This window comes from Psammomys obesus, unplaced genomic scaffold (assembly GCF_907164565.1).
Source record: "Psammomys obesus unplaced genomic scaffold, mPsaObe1.curated_primary_1811, whole genome shotgun sequence".
NCBI lineage: Eukaryota > Metazoa > Chordata > Mammalia > Rodentia > Muridae > Psammomys > Psammomys obesus.
In genome coordinates, this window is record NW_026596460.1 from 1,311,769 (window position 1) to 1,325,913 (window position 14,145).

The 14,145-nt window shown below is 40.7% G+C and overlaps 1 protein-coding gene and 1 pseudogene across 1 annotated transcript in view; one reads left to right on the top strand and one right to left on the bottom strand.

The window, feature by feature from the left end:
- Window positions 1-14,145, bottom strand: part of Cntnap2 (contactin associated protein 2) — a 2,205,170-nt gene that overhangs the window by 952,084 nt on the left and 1,238,941 nt on the right.
- LOC129669981 (small nucleolar RNA SNORA48) lies at window positions 5,425-5,559 on the top strand (annotated as a pseudogene).

Sequence of the window (14,145 nt, forward strand, 5' to 3'; positions counted from 1 at the left end):
AGAAACCAAGTCAGTTAAGTAGACAGAAATAGCTAACGCAGAACATAATTTTTTATAAAGCAATTGAACTTTATGATTATCACCTAATAAATATGAAATAAGTATAGAACTTCAGGTGGCATTCTGTATTGAGTCACTTCATGATACTTCTACACTGTCTCTGCTTTCTGTTAACATATCTAAGTTATTATGTAAACACACATATAGACAATTATTTATGTGTCCCAAGACTTAAGAATGTTTCCTCTATCATTAGAATATAATATTTTATCATTACGAAAATCATTCAAAAGGATACTAAGAACCAAGACTGCCATCAATTGTTGGCTGTATATCCATTCAGTATTTTTGGTAAGAACGATTATCTACTATTAAACACAGAAGTAAGTCATAGTCCCTTGGTTTCTTCAGGGTATTGGTAAAGAAACCCTAACACTAAAACCTCTGAGCTTTGATTTTCTTGTTTCACAGCACAAATCTGAATATGTACTTTCTCCTTCATGCTTGATGTCCTCCCAATGTAACTCATACATTTCCTGTACGATGTAAATGCTGCATTGCACATGCTTTTACTCTGTTTTAGAGTTGCTGCCATAAATATCTGGGCGCGTTCAGTACAGTCAATGTTTCTTTCTCATTGTAATTAAGAAGAACGTTTATTCAGTAATAATGACATATTTTACAATTTTATAATATGCAGTAGAGAAAAAAGGCAAACTTCTATGTTGTCAGATTTCTGAAATGTTACTCTTTGGGACCAAAGGATACTAAATCAGTGTTCCCAGGAAATATCAGATATTTCAAAATTATGTTTATTTTAAATATATTTTAACAGTATTCACTTTATAATATATGTATGATTTTAATTTGTGTCTAAAGAATAAAATAAATTACGCTCAATTTTAAATCAAAAGAGCTATACCCTACAGGGATATTAAAATAATAAAAAGCATAATTTAAAATTCAGAGCTCCCAGTAAAGTAACAAGCCTTTTATGGAATTAAATGTGGACACTGCCCATTCAGGCCTTATTTTTAAAATGTGCTGAATCTTGCAAGAGAATTCAAAGAAATTATACAAAGCATATTATATATAATTTACTAGTATGCATTTTATATTTAAAATGTTTTATTAGCCTGCATTGTCTTCTTTTTTAAATGTTATGCTAACCCTCCACATTAGTTTGTATACACAAATATATAATATAGGATAAGAGCTGCGTGTAAGGGAGATTATTTTACTTTCTTTCTGAGACTTGGTCAGACACAAATTTTTGTAAAAACTTTTAAATCTGGGCCGATGGAATCCACAGGGACAGATCGGAAGCTCTAGATAAGGAGTGACATTCGTAACTAGTTAATTTGACCCAGGGTTGGTTTGTCCTTGTGCAGTGTCCAGCCCTGAAGCATGAAGGCCCAGCAGCATCTCATTGTTTGAGTATGGGCAACATCTAGCATGGAACATTATATCCAAATTATATTCAAAAGTTAAAAATGTCTCCAAACTTAAATTTTACTTGGGATTCTTACTTGATTCTGATCTAGAATGCTGGAAATAATTATTATGAGATATCCTGTTTTTTTTAATTTTTATTTTTATATAATTTATTCCCTTTGTATACCAGTTGTAGCACCCTTGCTTGTCTCCTCCCGAACCCACCTTCCCTCCTTCTTCCTCCTCTATCCCTTTCCTCTAATCCACTGATAGGGAAAGTCCTTTTCCCCTACTGTCTGATCATAGCCTATCAGGTCCCATCAGGATTGTCTGGATCCTCTTCCTCTGTGGGCTGTCTTGGTTACCCCACAAGGGAGAAGTGATCAAGGAGCAGGCCACCGATTTCATGTCTCAGACTGTCTCTTCTCCCATTACTAGGGAACCCACATGGAGACTTATCTGTCTGTGGGGTACATTTGAGCAACGGGTCTATGTCCTCTCTATGCATGGTCTTTGGTTGATGCATCAGTCACTGCAGTCCCTCCTGGGCCCAACTTTTTTGGCTTTGTTGGTCTTCTTGTAGGGCTACTGTCCCCTCCAATTTCTTCTATATCTCCCATCTTCCATAAGACTATATGCACTCTGCTCAAAGTTTGGCTGAGTCTTTGCATCTGCTTTGATCCCCTACTGGGTAGAGTCTTTTAGAGGACATCTCTGTTAGGCTCGTGTTTTTAAAATAATAACCAATAAATATAGAGAAAAAAAGAGAGAAGATGTGTAAAGAGAAATACTATATAAATAGCACATCTATTTACATATCACTTAGTCTTTGAACCCTTGTATTATTGAACTCTTGTGTTGCTCATGACAAAGAGCACTTAACTAGAACCTCTATGGTCTAACTATTACCTATAATCCTTTAAGAGCTTCAAATTCCTATGCAAATGGAGAACCTACATCATAAATATATTTTTTAAATTAATTGCATAGTAGTACTTCATCATGTTGCAATAACTGGTACTGTTTCTAATTTAATTTCTATGATATCTTATTAATACATGTCTCTATCAATAAACGTTTACTACAGAATATTAGTAAACAAGAAAAATGTGAAGAAGGAAACAAAAATTTATCCCAAATACTAAATCTTGGATATGTCACTATAAATATTTCAGTGTATTTTACAGTTTTCCCCTAAGTATGTCCATAAACAAAATCATAGAATAACATTTAGCTAAAACTGTTAACAGATGCATTCTTCAAGGTCTTTCTGAATTCTGTCCTCTTGTTCCTGTGAACTACCTTCCTCATTCTGGAGTAACAAGCATCATTTACCTGGTCCATGGCAAAACTGTCTTGGTTTTGCCATAGGTGCCATGAAGAATTTTTTTTAAAAAAGAAAAATCTGGTGGCAACACTCAGTGCTCTCACTCTTTTCCTTGAGCTGGTTTTGTACTTGGTAGAAAGTGGGGAATCATGATGATTTTAGGGCGCTGACCATTTCTTCAGGCTAACTTCCTGTTCTCCATCTTTTTGCTCTGCCACATTGACATTTTGTCCCATTGACTTCACGTTTATTAGTCTACCCCAAAAGCACACGATTCTTCTTATATCACAATTGTTAAGGCCATAGCTTCGTTTCAGTACTTTTGAAAAAGATTCATATTTCATATGTGAGAATGGTTGCCTGTACATACATATGTGTGTCATGTGAATGTATGGTCCCCTTTAGAGTTAAAGGGGAATCACACCTCCCAGAATTGGAGTACCACGTAGGTGTTCAGAATTGAACTTCTGTCAGTGTTTCTCTCCCATCCTTGTTCAATTATTTCTTTTTTCTGGTTGAAAGTGACGTTTCTGAGGAAGATTTAATAATAAGTAACCTATGTAGACCTACTCTATAAAATCTGGTTATTTTTCACTTTACTGTGACATCAGTAAAACAAACAAACAAAAACCAAACAACCAAAACAAAACAACACCAAACCAAACAAAAACCACATCAGTCTAAAAAGAAAAGAATAGGCTTCAGGGTTTTATACAAGTTAAGTTCTTTCTCTATAAAATAAAAGAGGCTACTTTAAGGTGTGAAATTCTCTATACATTTTCTTAAGTGCTCTTATTGATTTCCATTTTAAGAGAGGGTAATAATTGTTTGCAGAAAATTATTTCCAACCTGTGCAGAGACTTTGGCACCTCAGTTTATTCTGTCTGGGGGTTTACACTGTTGATCTTTTATACTCTAAATTGCCGCTGGCTTTTGCCAGTTGTCATACTGTTTTTCTTTGCTGGAAAAGTGACAAGGTTAATGACAGCTGTGTTTGTTTAACCATGTTTCTAATCTAACCATTCTGTCCTTTAAAGGGTGGAATAGATTCACCGCTGACACATAAATAATAATTTTGCAGAGACTTTCAAAAAGGTGATTGATGTCCTTGCTTTGGTATATTTTCTTTGAAGATGGGAACAAAACCAAGATGGTGTTCTCTATTCAGTCGGAATAGAGAATGAGAACGGTGGATGGGAGGCTGAGATCCAAAAGAGAAAAAAGCAGGAACCTGAATTGAGGAGCAAACAAACATAGTTGGCAGAACTCTGCTTCTTGGAGGAAACAGTCTTCCTGGAATAGAATTACAACTAGCCTCTCTGCTACCAAATAGTTGGAGCATTTATGGATGGGGAATGTAGATGTTGCTCATTAAAATTTCAGGATTTCCAGGCAAGCTGTTTGCAATCCCACATTTAAATCTGGACTCAGGGTACGAAGTCTCTCTCTCCAGTCTGAAACAGTCCCTGTCTTCCCTACAAAATCCACCATATTAAGGTCTACCCTTTCTTTCATCGGGAAGAAAAGTGTTAGTTTCCAAAATGAATAAAGTTTTCAGCTTGTATCGGTGTACTAGAATCTGCATGTGTTTCCTTCAGGCTTTTAAAGAACAGCTGTCAAAAACACTTTATGCTTGGTGCCCTACACAGTGAAGTGAATCAGCACACCTACCATCTCACACAATTACATGTCTGTGGGGTGTTCAAAATACCTATGTCGCAAATGAAGTGTGTATTATTATCAACAACCACCATAAAGCTGTCCATTAAAGCTCTAGAGTTTCATCTTATAGCAGACAGTTTGAACCCTTTTGACTGACCTATTTCCTCATCCATTTCTGCTTCTCTAAGTTTTACCCCAAACACAACTGAGATGAATCATCAAGTCTTTCTCTGCTTATTTGTTTCACTTAGCATAATGTCCTCCAGGGTCTCCACATTCTCATCAGTAACAGATGTCCTTAGTTTTTAAGAGAACATAGTTTGACATTTTCTTTACCTGGACCACATAGGACTTTTCCCATAGCTTATCTATTGGGAATTTGGGAATTACACTTCATTGAACATAATTATATATATATATATATATATATATATATATATATATATATATATATATATATATATATAAATTTTAGTGTCTCTTAAGTCCTGATTCCTTTGATATATTCCCTGCAGTGGTATTACTATATCATCTGGCAATTATATTTTTAACTTTTTGAGTAATTTTAATGCCACTTCCTCAAAACATTCCCATCAGCAGTTAACAGGGGTTCCCTTTTCTCTAAATCTTAGCCTTCATGTACTGTCTTCTGTCTTTTTGTAATAGCCTTCATGATCCATGTGTAATTTCATTGCACTTGATTTGCATTCCTGGTGTTATGGCTTGGATGTGAAATGTGTTCCACAGCCTCATGTGTGTGGATCCTTGTTTCCCAGCTGCTGTTGCTGTTTTGGGAGTTGTAATTCATTTAGGAGATGGAGCCTAGCAACAGGAAGTGATTTGCTAGGGGTCAGGCAATGAGAGTTACTGCCAAGCAGGGCCTCTTACTAAATCCTTCAGCCTCTGATTCACCAAGATGTGAGGAACACACGATGTACAAGCTCCTACTGCTGTGGCCATGTATATAATCATGATAAAAAAAAAAAAAAAAAAAAACTCCTTGCCCTTGGCGATGAGCAAAGAGACACCTTGTTGTTGGTGGTGTTCTTATATCAGTCAGGGACTGAGCAGATGGTAGTCCTTTGTTCATTCTGCGTGATGCCTCACTTGGTCTGTTTTATGCCTAGGATGCATAAAAAACAAATCAAAGCCAGGCATGGTGGTGAACGCCTTTAATCGCAGCACTCAGGGAGGCAGAGGCAGGCTGATACCTGTGAGTTCAAGGCTAGCCTGGTCTACAAAGCGAGTCCAGGACAGCCAAGCCTACACAGAGAAACCCTGTCTCAAAAAACCAACATTTATTTTTCTTTTACTTTTTAAAAAATCAAATAAAATCCAAATCCAGCCAGCATAGTATGGGCAGAGGAAGACATGCCACCTATGGGTCTGCCCTCCTGCGCATGGAACAGGCGGGCCACAGTACCGCTTGTTGGGAGGATGTTACCTAGGGCCTTCGCAGAGTAGGAAGCACCACTATGTGCGAGTATGCACTGGGCAGCTGGGAGACAAACAGAAGTGGAGCAGCTGGAGCATTATGAGGACAGATCGAACTGGAGACTGGAGGGTGGAGAGGAGCACCCTGTTTTGAGTGGCTAGTCCCATCTCCTGGGGCTGTGGTGAGGTTCCAGCCCAAGCTGCCACTAAGTGCCATGTCTGGGTCTGTGGCTACGCAGTCGCAGGGGTCAGTGTCAATGTCTGTGGCTCATAATACCACTAGTCAACATGGGGATGTGGTTGGGGCAGCTTCTGGGGATCACAAGGTTGTCCAGGTGATGTGCAAAACTGGCTCCGCCCCTCACTGGATGCGGTGCTCTGGAAAGATGGCCTCACCTCTGGCCAGTGGCAGTACTTGGCAAAGCCAGCCCTATGCCTCCCACAGGAAGCACAGTGAAGCTGGCCCAGGTGACAAGGGTATAGATGAGCTGCTCCGGTGGCATGAGGGTGGGAGAGATGACTCCACCACTCATCTGCCATGGGCTGTCACAGGCACAGAGGTGATACATTCTCCCTCTACCCTTTGCCACCTCTGGTAGTCTGGAAAGCTGCCCCAGTGTCATGAGCACAGGAGTGCTATCTCTGCCCCTCACGAGCTGCAGCACTCAGGAGAATGAGTCCTGCACTGAACTTGGACAGTATAATAGAGCTAATCCTGGTGATGGGGGCGCAGACAAACCAGCCCCAAGGGCGATAGCATGGGAGAGACGTTGGCCTAGCCACTCTTCAGCCTGGGGTGGCGTGGGTGTGGGGAGTGATGCCCCCTGTCCTCCACCCTCGCTGCCTGTGGCAGTCAGGACTGCTGGCCATGAAATCAGGTGAGCTGGCCCTGCCCTTTGCCTGGCTCCACCTCTTACCTACGGCAACACATGGGAGAGCAGGTCCTGCACCTCACCTGAGTAGAACAGAAGACATGGCCCGGGAGCAGGGGCTAGGGTATGCAGCCCCATTAATCCTCTGCCCTCAAGAAGCTTGGGAGATGCCTTCAGACCTCCCATGCCTTGCCTGAGGCAGTTGGGAGACCTGACACCTGGATCATGAGAGTGAAGATGCTGGCCCTCCCCGACTCTAACTATTTGGGAGATCAAGACCTGCATCTCACCTGGGCGGCAAAGTAGGGCTGGCCTTGGTTGAGGGGGCATGGGGAGCCAGGGCTAGGAGCAAGAGTGTGGGAGAGCTGGCCCCGTCACTTGTCACTTATCTGCCACGAGGGAATGTGGGTACAGGAGTGATGCCCCCCCACACACTTATAGCAGTTGGCCTGGAGGGCAGGGGAACGGGAGAGCTAGCCCAGCCCCTTTACTGGCTGTAGGTCTCTGGAGAGCTGGGCGTGCACCTCACCTAGGCAACACAGCGGAGCTGTTCCTGGTGGTGAAGGCACTGGGGGGCCAGAAAGGAAGAGCTGGTCCAGCTCCTTGCAGGATGACACACTTGGAAGAGTGAACGTCACTCCCCCTCCCCCGGGCTCCAGTGAGCTAGCCTTGGTGTCCTGGGTGCAGGTGAGTAGGTAAGAGCAGGAGAGCAGAAGAGTTGACCCAGCCTTCTGCCAATGCTGGCATTGGGTAGCTGAGTAGGAGCAGTACCGGAGAGCTCACCCTGGTGGTGCAAATAAGGGAGAGCTGTGCACTGACCAGCTCAGCTAGCACCCAAGCCTGATCCAGGACTCTGAGTTGGCCCACCCCAAAATCTATATCAGATTGGGGTGAATGGTTGGAAGATATGAAAGAGCCAGTCCTGCTGATCTAATGCTGTAGGATCTCCATGACACAGGGCAAAAACAGGATAACTGGAAGGAGGCCTGGTGAGGCTCCAATATTGATGGTATCTCAGAAGCCAGAAATCTTCAGACCAGACCCATTGCAATGAACATTAGCAAGTAAAAAAGTGTGGATAAAGTGTATACTGTGGGACACAATATGACATGCTACAGCTTCTTCTATGTTTTTTTCTTTTGGTGGTAAGGTTGCAGAGGCAAAGGGCAGGTACAAAGGGATGGAGAGATGGGGGAGATTGGGGCATATGATGTGAAATTCAAAAAGAATCAATAAAAGCTTTTTTTTTTTAAAAACCAAAAGCTAAACTAGTAAGGATTATGGTTTGGAAAAATTATGTTAAAATGCTAATTCAAATACTCTACTTTAAATGTGAAATGTCCTTATATTCTCATATATTTGACTAATGCTGGGTTTGGGAGGCTGTGGAAGCTTTAGAGTCTAACTTCAGGATATATGACAGTCACTGAAAAAGTAGGAGTTGATGGCTGTAGACCAATCTTGCTTCTGTTCCCATCTGCTTATGTAAAGAACTGTGAATCAGCTCCCTCTGCTATGCCTTCCCCACAGTGATGAAATGGGGAACCTCACACTTTGAATAAAAATGAACCTTTCCTTCCTTAATTTGTTTCTTTCATATATTGTGTAGCAGTGATGAGAAGAAACCAATAGTCAGACCAAATCTAATACTCTAGTTGATCTGGTCCATTTAATACTACTCATTTTTTTTTTTTTAAGATGTAGAGTTCTAAGGTGGTAGAGAACTTACCATTGCTGGGATAGCTGGCACTGCCATCCTCACACAGAGTTATCATTTTAATAATACCTCATGGTGATTTATAGGTTTCCAATCTGCAGTGAGCTCTACCTCTGTATTATGCCAAAACTTGCATATTCTGAGTGGAATTTTTCCTTAAAAATCAAGAAATTTCACCCAGCAGGGTATCAAAGCAGATGCTGGGACTCATAGCCAAACTCTGGGCAGAATGCAGGGAATCTTATGAAAGAAGGGGGAGATAGAAAGACCTGGAGAGGACAGGAGCTCCACAAGGAGAACAACAGAGCCAAAAAATCTGGGCCCGGGAAGACTGATACTCCAAACAAGAACCATGCATGGAGATAACCTAGAACCCCTTCACAGATGTAGCCCATGGCAGCTCAGTGTCCATGTGAGTTCCCTAGTAATGGGAACAGGGACTGCCTCTGACATGAACTCAGTGGATGGCTCTTTGATCACCTCACCCAGAGGGGGAAACAGCCTTACCAGGCCACAGAGGAAGACACTGCAGCCACTTCTGATGAGACCTGATAGACTAGGGTCATAGGATAGGGGAGGAGGACCTCTCCTATGAGTGGACTGAGGGAGGAGCATGGGAGGAGAAGAGGGAGGGAGGGAGAGCGGGCTGGGGAAGGGATGAGGGAGGAGGCTACAGCTGGGATACAAGGTGAATAAATTCAAATAAATAAAAAGAAATAAAACAATAGAGAAATTTGCATAGTGAGAGGCTGAAAAAATGGTGTAGTTGTTAAGCAACTTACTGCTCTTACAGAGGACCTGGGTTCAGTTCCTAGCACTTTTTCTATGGCTCACACCCATCTCTAACTGTAGTTCCAGGAAATCTGGTGCTCTCTTCTGACCACTTTGAGCACAAGGTGAACATGCATACATACAGGTCAACACATACATAAAATAATTTTTTAACATCTTTAAGAATAATAAATCTACATCGTGATATCCTGGAATTTCACATGTGTAAAAACATGTTTAATTTCCAATGTACATCCCCAAAGTTCACGTGGAAGGAACTGAGTTCCTACATTCACATGCTAATGAGATTTAGAGTTGGAGGTTCTTCAAAAGATAAATGGGATAAATGAAGTAGTGGAGTCAGAGAGCAAAGTGGCATTCCTGGCTTTAGAATAAGAATACAAGAACAAGAAGGGGAGAGAGAAGGAGGGGAGGAGGAAGAGGAGAGATCTGAGATGGCAAAAGCTCTCTTTGATAACCGTGATGCTCCACACCACACTGTGACCCAACATGAATTCCTCACCAAGTGCTAAATTTATTAAGAAGTAGTACATAACATAACTGACTCATGATATTTTCTTATCATCATCAGAAGAATGGGCAGCTCCTCTCTTGGATGCAGGTAACACTGGTGCCAGGCTTCTGTACTTCATCTTAGCCTACCCCGTGGGCTGAACTAACTTTTGTTCTTTGTAAGTTATCCCATTTCATGTGCTCTGTCACAGAACAGAAAACACACTGAGATATTGAATCATACAAAACATTCCCTTCAGAATTTCCTGTAGATGACGCAATAAAATTCACTCTTATTTTCAGTTTCCATCAGAAAAGACTGAGCATGAAGCTATTGAGAATATCTGAAAACTCCCAAGATTCTATTATTTCGTCCTCCTTTTCCACATAGAATAACAAATTAGATATGGTAGTGTATGGTATATATAATTAACAAAAGAGACACTCTTATTTTTTGGCTGTTGTTGTATTCAAAAGAAGGAAAGTAGGGGTAAGTACTCAGCAGCCCACATTATGGTCACAGTGCACAAAAAAACATGGTTAATTTACCTGAAGGGCTATGATTTTCCAGACTCGGTACCTTGTGTGCACCTGAAGCCACAAAATTAGAAAGACGAAACAAATGACATAATGATAGTCTTTGAGATAATTGGCAGTAACTTTACCCAGTCCTTGTCATTTGTCCTCATTAATATGGACAAAGTGATAAATTATAGGTAGAGCAAATGTTACTTCATTTCAATATATCTGTTAAAAGTATACATGCAGACACAGGCTGATAGGCATTCCTATGAGCCTTTAAATATGAATGTATGCATTTATTTTTTTCTTGAAAGTTGAGAGACAATTCAAGTTTAATATAGAAATAAGAGGAAAAACTTTGAATATTCAAACATTATAAATATTCAATCTCTGCCTTGGATGGAAACATTTCAATTTGATTTTATAATAAACTTATACTGTTTAAAGTGGCTCACATATGGGAAAATGAGTTGAGTTTTCTAGTGATCAAACATAAGATGCCATTTTCATTGCATTGATTCAAAAATAATTACTGTCTAGAAGAGAAAGGCTTTGTTTAAAGTATTACATTAAGCTTCACAATTGTGGCAGATGAAGCCACAACTACTGAGAACTGGAGCAACAACATAACCTTGAACCCTGTCAAGTAGTCACCAAGAGCAATTTCTCCATTTTCTGTTCTCAGCTCAACCTTGAAAACTCTGTGACCTTCGTTCGGCATGGTTCAATATTGCTCCTTTTCTTTTTTCAATTAGGTTTATATTATTTAGTGGACTGATGACAAGCACAGCTGTAGAGTATGACACGTTTCCCAGCACTCTAAAATACCTGTATTATTTTTAAATGGCAACAAAGCATTTCTATCTGCTGGTTTCAAGGTTCTGGAATGTTTGAACATGTCAAAATTTTGTCATTGTTCCTACTTGGGTTATAAAACATGAAGACATATCAAAGAAAATAAGTTGCTTTTAGATTTTGACATTTCCAATCTGTCGGATATTCACAGAGTTCTGGATATGAACACAGTTCCATCTACCCACAGGCAGTTTCAAAACACCCAGAGGCACATGCCATTGAGTTATAGTTTGTAGGACATGGAGGAGAAAGACAGTTTAGCACACATTGCCACTGCTGGGGAAAATATGAAAACTTCAAAGCTAGGTCGGAAACTTTACAGCAATGCTAAGCTAAGGACAAAATTCCTAACTTGACCTTTTAGAACAAACGTCAAAATTGGTCCTCAACATCCCACCGAAAAGGTCTCCTGGCTGATACACAAGGTAAACGTGACGCCTGTGTGTTCAAGAGGAATTGCCCAAAGGTAGCTCAGAGGCAAAGTAAACTACCGTGAATTCCCAGATCCCTGACCCAATCATTTACAATCGAATTTTTACTTTCAAACTCATGACATTGTGTGGGGCAGACTGAAAATAGCGCATAAAACATTGGTTGTACAGCTGGTTTGTCTTAAAATGAATATAAACTAGTCATCCTGAGAACAGGTAAAAACTCTGAACAAACTACTATGGAAGAGGATGGATGACATCAGAACTATGATACATCCAAAGTAGCACAACACAGAGGACGTTTTTATGTTTGGCTATGGTCAAAGTATCAGGAATGTAACACAGGCAGCTTCAAGAATGCCTCGTGCTCCTCACAGGCCAAGTGTCTGATAGCACATGCCTTAAGGACAGTCACATATGTGGCTGCAAAGGAATTAGGATTTGTTTTTAATTTATAATTTAACTTTTATTAATTACACTTTATTCATTTTGTACCCCCCATAAGCCCCTCCCTCCTCCCCTCCCGATCCCACCCTTCCACATTTTCTGCATGCATGCCCCTCACCAAGTCCACTGATAGGAGAGGTCCTCTTCTCCTTCTTTCTGATCTTAGTCTATCAGTTCTCATCAGAAGTGGCAGCATTGTCATCTTCAGTGGCCTGGTAAGGCTGCTCCCACTTAGGGAGAGGTGCTCAAAGAGAAGGCCAATCAGATTATGTCAGAGGCAGTCTCTCTTCCCATTACTATGAAACCCACTTGGACACTGAACTGCCATGGGCTACATCTGTGCAGGGGTTTTGGTTATCTCCATGAATAGTCCTTGGTTGGAGTATGAGTCTCTGGGAAGTTCCCTGTGTTCAAATTTTCTTGTTCTGTTGCTCTCCTTGTGGAGTTCCTGTCCTCTCCAGCTCTTGCTATTTCCCACTTCTTACCTAAAATTCCATTCACTCTGCCCAACAGTTGGCCATCAGGCTCAACATGTGCTTTGATAGTCTGCAGGGCAGAGGCTTTCAGAGGCCCTCTGTGGCAGGTTCCTAGGTTGTTTCCTCTTTTCTTCTTCTTCTGATGTCCATCCTCTTTGCCTTTCAGGATGGGGATTGAGCATTTTAGTTAGGGTCCTCTCTTTTGCTTAGTTTGTTTAGATGTACAGATTTTAGCGGTTTTATCCTATGTTGTATGTTTATATGAGTGAGTATATACTGTGTGTGTCTTTTTGCTTCTGGGACAATTCACTCAGGATGATCCTTTCCAGGTCCCACCATTTACCTGCAAATTTCATGATTTCCTCATTTTTCATTGCTGAATAATACTCCATTGTATAGATGTACCACAATTTCTGCATCCACTCTTCAGTTGGGGGGCATTTGGGCTGTTTCCAGCTTCTGGCTATTACAAATAAAGCTGCTACAAACATGGTTGAGCAAATGTCCTTCTTGTGTACTTGAGCCTCTTTTGGATATATACCTAGGAGTGGTATGGCTGGATCTTGAGGAAGCACTATTCCTAGTTGTCTGAGAAAGTGCCAGATTGATTTCCAGAGTGGTTGTACAAGTTTACATTCCCACCAGCAGTGGAGAAGTGTTCCCCTTTCTCCACAACCTCTCCAGCATGTGTTGTCACTTGAGTTTTTCATCTTGGCCATTCTGATGGGTGTAAGGTGAAATCTCAGGGTTGTTTTGATTTGCATTTCCCTAATGGCTAATGAGGTTGAGTATTTCTTTAAATGCTTCTCTGCCATTCAATATTCCTCTACAGAGAGTTCTCTGTTTAGCTCTGTTCCCCATTTTTTAAGTGGATTACTTGGTTTGCTGCTTTTCATCTTCTTTAGTTCTTTATATATACTGGATATGAGTCCTCTGTCAAATAAAGGGTTGGTGAAGATTCTTTCCCAGTCTGTAGGCAGTCGCTTTGTTTTGAGGACAGTGTCCTTTGCTTTACAGAAGCTTTTCAGTTTCATGAGGTCCCATTTATTGATTGTTGCTCTTAGAGCCTGTGCTGTTGGTATTCTGTTTAAGAAGTTTTCTCCTGTACCAATGAGTTCGAGGGTATTCTCCACTTTTTTTTTCTAGCCGATTTAATGTGTCTGGTTTTATGTTGAGGTCTTTGATCCACTTGGACTTCAGTTTTGTGCAGGGTGATAAGTATGGATCTATTTGCATTTTTCTACATGTAGACATCCAGTTGGACCAGCACCATTTGTTGAAGATGCTATCTTTTTCCATTGTATGGTTTTGGCATCTTTGTAAAAAATCAGGTGTCTGTAAGTGTGTGGGTTTATTTCTGGGTCTTCTGTTCAGTTCCATTGATCCACCATTCTGTTTCTATGCCAGTACCATGCAGTTTTTTTTAACTGTTGCTCTATAGTTTGAGATCAGGGATGGAGATACCTCCAGAAGATCTTTTATTGTAGGGGATTGTTTTAGCAATTCTGGGTTTCTTGTTATTCCATACGAAGTTGAGAATTTTTCTTTTCAGATCTGTAAAGAATTGTGTTGGCAATTTGATGGGAATTGCATTAAATCTGTAGATTGCTTTTGGTAAGATGGCCATTTTTACTATGTTAATCCTGCCAAGCCATGAGCATGGGAGATCTTTCCATCTTCTCAT